An 8,529-nucleotide genomic window follows, 5' to 3' on the forward strand; every position below is an offset into this window, starting at 1 on the left:
AATTCTCTATTGTCATTCATGGTGCTTACTTCGTATACCAGGTTGCAAGTTGCTGTGAGTGCACAGAATTTGCCAAATTGTTTGAATATTGTAGTTGTGCTATATTACAGGGCTTACACAGGCATTTATATGCTGAATATTCCTCTCTTTATTTTTGAGGGGAAAAAAGGCCTGGCAATTAGCTCAATACAATGAGCTTGAATAGGGTCATGAAAGAAAACCGATGTATATGACACTCCAAAATTAACAATGTTTACACTCTGGCTTTTTAAAAATTGCATTTCTGGCATTTTAGTTTTTTATCCTGTAATTTCACTGTAAGTGTTTACCATTCTAAATATCCTTTAATATTATTTTTTTCCACGAGGGAGGGGTTTAAATGGCTTGCCCGCGTTCTCATAAGAGATCTAGGCAAAGACCTGAGATCCAGGTAACTCTCAGCCCACCCAGCCCCTGCAATGTTTCTGGTAAACAGCACAAGTCTCTTGCTTTTTTCCAAATTATTTGTTCTCCACAGATTTGTATTCCCTTTGTTGCAGCACTGTACTTTGCTGAGCCTTGTCCCTGTGCCACCAAAATTAACATGCACCATCTAAAAGGTAAAGACAAGGATACAAAGGCAAAAAAGCCACCAGCAGAAGCCCCACAGTACTCTTAAAACATTTGCTTCTTGTGCATCCAAAGCACCCGTTAAACCTTTATCTCACTCTTCAGAGACTGTCGTTTCTTTTTCCACAGCATAAAGTTTACTGGTTCTTCTCTCTTTTAAGGCACCCTCTTTGCTGAGTAGTCACACAAAAGGAACAGAGCTAAAAAGTGAGTCACATTAGTCATGCTGTGTAAGGTCCAGTGAAGTGGATTTCCAATTATTGCTAATTTATTCAAGGGTAAATTGTTGCACTGCAAGGGGGCTAGCGGTAGGGGTGGGTGCAGAGCCACGCTGGCCCAGCGGCAGCCCGGCAGGACACGTCATGCAATGGCTGTCATGGTTGCTGCATCTCCCGGGGGGCTGGCTTCAAAATGTAGGCACGCACGTGCAGGAGCCACTCCGCCATCTCACAGAAGGAAGAAAGAAAGGTTGGGTTTTGTTATCCTCCTGCTCCTCTGGGTGCTTTTTGGGGACCTTGGTTGCATGTGGGAGCTGAGCTAGACCTGAAAGTTGACGGTCGGAGGAAAGTCGGGTTGGCCCTTGCAGCTGGGTCCTACCCAGGGCTGGAGCCTGGTGCTTCTCATGGGAGGATGGGGTCCTTCCCACTCATCTCTTTCACCTGAACTGCATTTCCCTTCTGGTTTGGGGGTATTTTGTGGAGGGGAAAGAGAACACCGTGACCCAAGGCTACAGGTGGGCTCCAGGGCCATGAAAGGTCTCCAGGTGAGCCTCCGCTGCCACGCGTGCTTGGCTGTGCCCAGCCACAAAGACAAATGAGAAAGCTTGGCTGTCTGCAGCTGTGGGCTTTAACTGGCACTTTGTAGTCCGGGGAGCTCGTAGTCGAGCCCTTCCCTCCTGCCTTGTGCCCATACACGGTGTTACTCCTTCAGCTTTGTCATCAGCGTGAATTTCAAATGATTGCACATCTGGCACTGCTCAGCAGTCCGTTACCTTCTCTCCAACATCCATAGCTCCAGTAAGGACGTGTAGGAGAATTTGTATTTCATTTTCAAGACCCCGTCTTCTGCAAGCTAGTACGTCTGCTAGCCGTGTTCTGGCAAGGCAGAGTAGGAAATGTCCCCACTCACCCCATGGAGGTGGAAACTGGAAAGCTTATGCGTGTAGCCTTCTTAGCTAGCACAATCAGAGCACTGGATAAAGACACTTTTGCAGTTAATAGATATATAGCCTTGTGGTTGAGAACAGCTGGTTTGGTTTTAGTGGCAAGCAACGTGTTTCTGGCTGGGCGATGTAGCTGACCGTGGGAGCCAAGTCCATCTGGGTCCTTCCCCGGCTATGACTAAAGGGTATTTCCCCATCGAGCTTGCCAACCTTTCTCTGCAAAGGAGCTAGCTACTAATTTTTACATGCTGTGTCTTAGTGAACCTTTAGGGACCTTCTAAAAAGCTGAAGATATTTTCAATGGAGTTTAGACACGCTGCTTTAAAAGTCTCATTTAGCCCATCCAAACCTCTAAGTCAGAGACACTTAAAGTGTTGTTTCATAGCAATTTCCTCTGCTCAGTGATCACGGCGGTACTCACGGAGCCAGAAAGGCTGTGTTTTCCTTCTGGGCTAGGAAGAAATACGGTAAAACAGGTGGGGTTTGGTGCTTTACAGGTTGGAAGTAATCCTGCTGTCTCGCACTATTAATTAAAAAATTTACATTCTGTTGAATTCAAAGGAAAATCAGAACACAACGTGTTGCATCAAGGAAACAAAGTGTCCTTAGACTTTTAAGACCCTACACGCTGCATAATAAATAGCAATGGTAAGAATAACCAGTCTTATTTTTACCAATTCCTATTTAATTTACCATGCTTTGCAAAATTTCCCTGCACATTTTTAAAATGTGCGTGCAAAGTTGTTGTGGAATTACAGGTGCTGGGTTTGGCTGAAAGGTTGTAAAGCGTTTACATTTGTGAAGATTTTGTTAAACTGGAATGCTCCTCTATTTTCCACTTATCTAATATTTTACATAATGGAGATGTAAGTTTGCTTGCCTTTCTCTTTTTTTTCCATTATAAAATGTAAGAGCTGAGAAGCAATTAGAAACGGTGATTTTCTTTTGGCAACTAAAAACTGTTAATAGTCGGAAAGTTCTGTTTGCGGCATAGATGGCTAATAAAATTCGCCTCTTCCTGCCAAAATCAGAGAGTCCAATTTTCAACACCTCCCCGGTCTCCCTCTCTCTGCACGAGCCCTTCGCACCGAACTGGCTGGACTTCTGGCTGTTTTGCTCGTGCACTCTGTCAAAAAATATTTTCTGCATCTCTAATTTCATCCAGATAGGCTTGACTGCGAGCGTCGGCATCACCGAGCACTAGTGTTTAATTCCAAATTTGCTGTGTCTGTGGCTGCGGCAGCCGAACAACGGAAATATCAGCAAGGAAGCAGACCACCGAGGTGCCGCGGTTTGTACGATTAGATGGGAAACGTCACTCTTGTGTGACTGCCCACGCTTCAGCGGTGCTCCAATGACCACATAGCCTCCATTTCTGATATTCACATCAGCAAAGGGCTGTATGTAAAATCTCTGCATTTAGTTGTTGTGTTCTAGAGGTGTGTGCCATATTTTGAGAATTAAAAAAAACCTGTTCTTCTTCCCCCATTAGTCATAGTAACACATTTTTAAATAGCAGTCTGCAGTGATAATGATCTCATCGGTGCCATTTCTAAGGTATTTCTTACACTGAGATACAGTCAGCAGCGTTCAGGCTTTAGTAGTTCTAAAGTCAGGCCACGGGTGGGATGGCAAAGGTTGTAAAGAGCTTGAAGAAAACAGATGGAAGAAATTTGAGGTGTCTGCCTGCCTCTTAAGTTTGGATTGTTTGTAGGAACTTCGGTCGTTTTTGAAATGAAGCTGTATCATTCATGTTTGACGTGCCCTCGCTTTCCCCGTTGATTGTGATCTACCTTGGGTGTAATGACGATACTATGATTATCTCCTGCCCTGGCTATTTTATTATCCTGCACAGAGAGTTTTTCTCGAGCAGTGGTACACCGGGAGAGGTCGATGTCCAGGGTATGGAGTTAAGTGACGTTAAGGCGCTGCGCTTCTAACCAGGCTTACCTTTGGACGTGCGGTTGTACAGCGAGGGGGCACGGGTTGGGAGTGGGCAACTGCCCAGACCCTCGGAGGTGTGGGGTGCAGTTGGGCTGGGGTGGCCCCACGTAGCAAAACAGACCGGTGAACTCAATTCACATCGTGTGTAAATCCAACCATTGCTGATCTTTCCCCTGAATATATTTAGCGAGGGAGTTGGGTTTCGTGGGTGATTGTTTTGAATGATGAGCTGTTCATTACATCTGTTTTCCTTGACTGCTGATGTGAAATAATTGACAGATGAAATGTGAGAGGATAATTTCACGTTTCACACCAGTGACTCCATTGGTACCCTTCTCACGTGATTGGGAAAGACTAGTGTCATATGAATCCTTTGCCCAACTGAATGGTGAATCAGCAGGTCAATGATGAGGTCATGCCAAGACCTCCCGAAAAGCTCTTTGTTGTTGTTTTGGTTGGGTTGGGTTTTGTGTAGGCTTCTGAATAGGTTTCGTGATGCAGCGTGCAGTTTAAGCACTTGTCCCTCGGTTCAGATTTATTCCTGGTTGATGCTGTCAAAGGTTTTAACTCTCTGACAGCAACGGTACTCGGTGACAGTCCATTTTCTGGCAGGTTTAGCAGAGTTACCGGTGGTTGATCGGACACGGACACCGGCCTGTGCTTTCAACCCAGGGATAATATCTTTGTCTCGGGGCTGAGCAGTGCTTGCATGAGCTTGTGTGATACCTTGTTAGGGAACACAGGGCTCCTGGGCTCTGCCGGGATCAGGGAAACCTAATAAATCGTGGGATTTAATCAGAAGGGCCAGACGCAGGCGAAACAGAACCTGTGGTAGGTTTTATCCTGGTCAACAGGCCTGAAACATCCTTAACTGTTTGCTTTGCTTCTCCAATAGCTTCGGATGCCACTGGCTCATAGCAGAGGGCAACCCTGTGTGCTAGGAAATCAAACCACTGATCCAAACCACAGCAGGTACTGGCGGTGGAAATGAGACCTTAGTCACCGGGAATGGCTTCCTGGCGCGGGCACCAGCGCTTACAGGCTGGCACCCAGGAGAGGGGTTCGCAAAGCAAAGCGAAGGTGCAGAAATCCTTCCCCTTTCTCCACTACAGATTGGCAATGAATGTTTACGTTGTAACCCTAAAGCTGCGCGGAGATCTCTAAAAGAGGGTTTGTCCCACGTTTGTCCGGTTACACTTGACGCTGAAAAGATAATAGCATTTCCTCCTGCCGCCCCCACGACGGGAGAGGGTGGAGGGCCCGGAGCACGGCTGCTAACGTGAAGCGCGACATTGGCGACAGCCTTCTGGCATTCAGAGGGCTAATCCTTTCCGTATTTCTGAGGGGCCTGTCAGCAGGGTTTTCCAATGCACCGACGCTCTAGGAATAGAGCCGATTTCTAACTTACAGAGGGCTCCACACGATACCCCCCCACCCTCGCAGGCTCCTAGCACAAGATAAATAATTGTTTTGTGCCTCTGCTTCCTCTCAACGGTACTGTTCTTGCGAGCGTTCCCAGCCCCGATGCTCGGTCTCCCGGCTAGCAGGTGCGGGAAGCTCCGCGAGGGTGGTCCAGGCTCAACGCGCTCTGCAAGTGTGTCCTGTGTTTCTCAATAACAGCTTCTCCAACCGGCGGATGAACCCCGGAGGGAGTCCTAGACAGTCCTGCATTGGGCAGAAGAAGTTGGCAGTGACACAGAGCCTCAAGGATAGAGTTTATAAAGCCGGGAAGAAGTCCCCTCCTGTGGCGCGATGCTCTGAGCCAAGGCCATCATCCTTCCAGCCAAGGCGGGCTGGATGTGTCTCCCGTAAGAGCCTGTCAACCCCTTTCATTAGGCAGCCGGCGGGGCTGCCGCTGAGTGATGCACGGCACCTCCTTCCACCCCGCACACGCTCCCCGCCAACCGGGGGAACAAGAGGCTGGGATTAAAAACCAAACTCCAGGTTTTCTGCGTGACTCTGCAGGGAGTATTAGCATTAGACACCCCCACACACACCCTTTTTTTTTTTTTTCCTTTAAATGAGTATTTTCTATGTGGTTTTTCGCAGCATCCATGGTTTTGTTTTTGCCCCCCTCATCCCCATCCCCTCGTTCTGCCAAAGGCGTGGGTACGCAGGGGATTGTTCTGTGCCGAGCGAAGGCCTGGATGTGGGTTTTGGGGTTTTGTCCGTCTCATTACAGCGAATGCATCACCTGCATGACTCAGTCATTCTTCGGCTGCCTGGGGAGAGAGGCCTTCAAGAGCAGTTGCAACAATAATACTGTCTCATTACGGCACATGGCACTGCTGCTGTGAAAGTAGGCAAGCTAGCAGATCTCCTTCTTAGAAAATACCAGTCTAGCCGTGCGGAAAAACTACCTTCTATTACTAGGTAGTCAATGCTATATTGTGGACTTCTGTAGATAGGGTAATTTAAATCACAGTAATTAAAAGGAAAAAGTGATGCCAGGGCAGTGCAATACCATTTTCCTTCGTCTAATATCTATCGTGGAAAAAGAAATTGCAAAAATCTCTGTGGATAAGAAAAAAAAAAAATCAAAATAGGTTCTGTGGGCTGTGGAAATACTAAATATTTGTAAAAAGCGAATGTACGAGACCCTGATACTTCTCTGTATTTGCACGATAACTTTTTTCCCCTGCGTTTGGGGAAGGACGCTCAGACTGGATGCATTCAGTCTTTAAGTCATACTTTAAGTCGCTAGCTGCATTTGCCACTGTTGTGGTCTACTGTGCTCTTCCAAACCACAGCCCATTCTTTTGGCGTTTCCTTCACGCCTGCGCTTCTTCTGGTGAACCAAGTACTAGGGCTGGAATAGCTTTACGTAAAGGTTTACTAAACCCCCTCCGTAAGGAAGAGCTGCAAACTGTTGCTGGAGGCTCTTCCTATGAATCCATCTCTTCCTATAAATCCATCTATAAATCCAGCTAGGACCCCTGGGAACCATATCACCCTATTACAGCCTTTGTCCTGCTGTAGGCACCATCACGGGCCCCCCGCCGCCCGCCCTGCAGCCCCGACTTCCCTGGCGGCTTTCCCCTTTGCCCGTTCCCAGGGCACGGCCGAGGAGCTCCTCGGGGCTGCGCAGGGTCCTCCGTACCAGGGGAGGTCCCGCAGCCGGAGTTCAGCTCGTTCCCGTGCCAGGGCCAGAACGGCACCGACGTATTTTAGAGGATTCACTGCGGGAACCTCCTCCCCAACAGCAGATGTCCTTGCCAAAGAAGGGTAGTCAAGCTTATGTTTTCTGTAAGAAAGATGTTTCCTGAATGATTAGATTATTTTTTTTCTCCGACTCTCTGTATTAAAATATTTAAAAAAAGGAGAAAGTAATACCTCACGCATGTGATTGTGGAGTTTAAATGTAATTAAAGGGAAAATAGCCTTTTTTTTTTCTTCCGCTAAAGAGTCGCATTTATACATTTTAATACGAAGATATGCTCAGTAGGGAGCAGGAGCCTATCATTGGCTCCGACTGCAGGCAGCACAAACTGCAAATCTAAAAGAAAGGGCTACGGCACAGAAAGGAGGAAGCGAATTTTAGATGCAGAGGGAGAATACAAGTATTTAGACCATATCTGTAGCTATAAAGCTAGAGATAAAAGGCTTTTTCCTTTATATTTTCTTTTTATTGTTTTTTATAGTGCAGTACAATACAAACATTACAACCTGGCTGACTCCTGCGGAGATGCCAGGCACTAGCATCGTGTCCAAAAATTAGCTTTATACATATGCTAAATTAAAGATTGGCAGCCGCAGCAGCACAAATCCCATATTGGCAGCAGTTTGCAAATCCCACGTTGGCAGTCTTCTCCACATGAAAGAAGAGAGGAAATACAAAGGGCAAAAAGCCCAAGAGACTTTCTCCAGCGAATAGCAGCGAGTGGAACATAGAAACTATTGGCAGGGGGAAAAAAAAAATCTCCAAATTACTGATGATAAAAGAGTAAAGCTGAATCTGTGACGAGCTCAAACAAGGGCCCATTTACACCTTTTGGAGTAAGAACCATTAGTAAGCAAATGTTATTTTGATGGGAAGGGTGGGAGTCTGGTGCTGGGCAGAGGATGGCCCTAGTCCCCGTGGGAGCTGGAGCCAGGGGCGCTAGGCTCTTCTCCGACGCTTGTGTAAAGCTCCATTTAAATCTCTTAAATTAGGCTGTTGCTAAATATATTGGACCTAAAGCATATAGGGTTATTTGGGTTCTCCTTTACAAACTGTATGTTTTGATCTATCTGCAGAAAAAAAAAAATTAATGGTATTTTTTTATGAACCAATTAAAATTGTCATGGCTTTTAGTTCATTAATCTGAACATCCATATTTTCATGTTATTTCTGTTTGTAACTGTGTTCAGGGTGCGTTTTACAACAACAAGTAGTTTCTTTTACGTCAGTGGTTGGCAGTGATTCCTTCTAGGTCTGTCTGGTGGGAATGGATCACTTTGCTCCGTCAACCTACCCACCTATGCGATTTTGGCTGGCGTTGCTTCCTTCTTGAGAAGTTACTGCATCTGGTCATTTACCACCAGCAGTAAATCCTCCCAATGCTTTGACTTGCCTGGATTTTGGAAGTCACGCATCCTGTTTTCAGGACAGATACCTGGACTTGAACCATGGTATAGAGTAGTAAGTGCCTGTGTGAAGGTAAAAGAAAAGGAAGAGCCACAAGTTAAGAGGAATCACCTAATGGTTAGTTCTAATGCTTGGCTGTATCAAAAGGTGAGTCCCAAGGTAGACGTGCAGAGAAGTAGAATTGGAATTTTTCCAGAGCTTTTGGTTTTGTTTAGTCTTTAAGTCCTTACAAGCCCTGAAGTATTTC

The sequence above is a fragment of the Cariama cristata genome, unplaced genomic scaffold (genome assembly GCF_000690535.1).
Source record: "Cariama cristata isolate BGI_N322 unplaced genomic scaffold, ASM69053v1 scaffold17290, whole genome shotgun sequence".
NCBI lineage: Eukaryota > Metazoa > Chordata > Aves > Cariamiformes > Cariamidae > Cariama > Cariama cristata.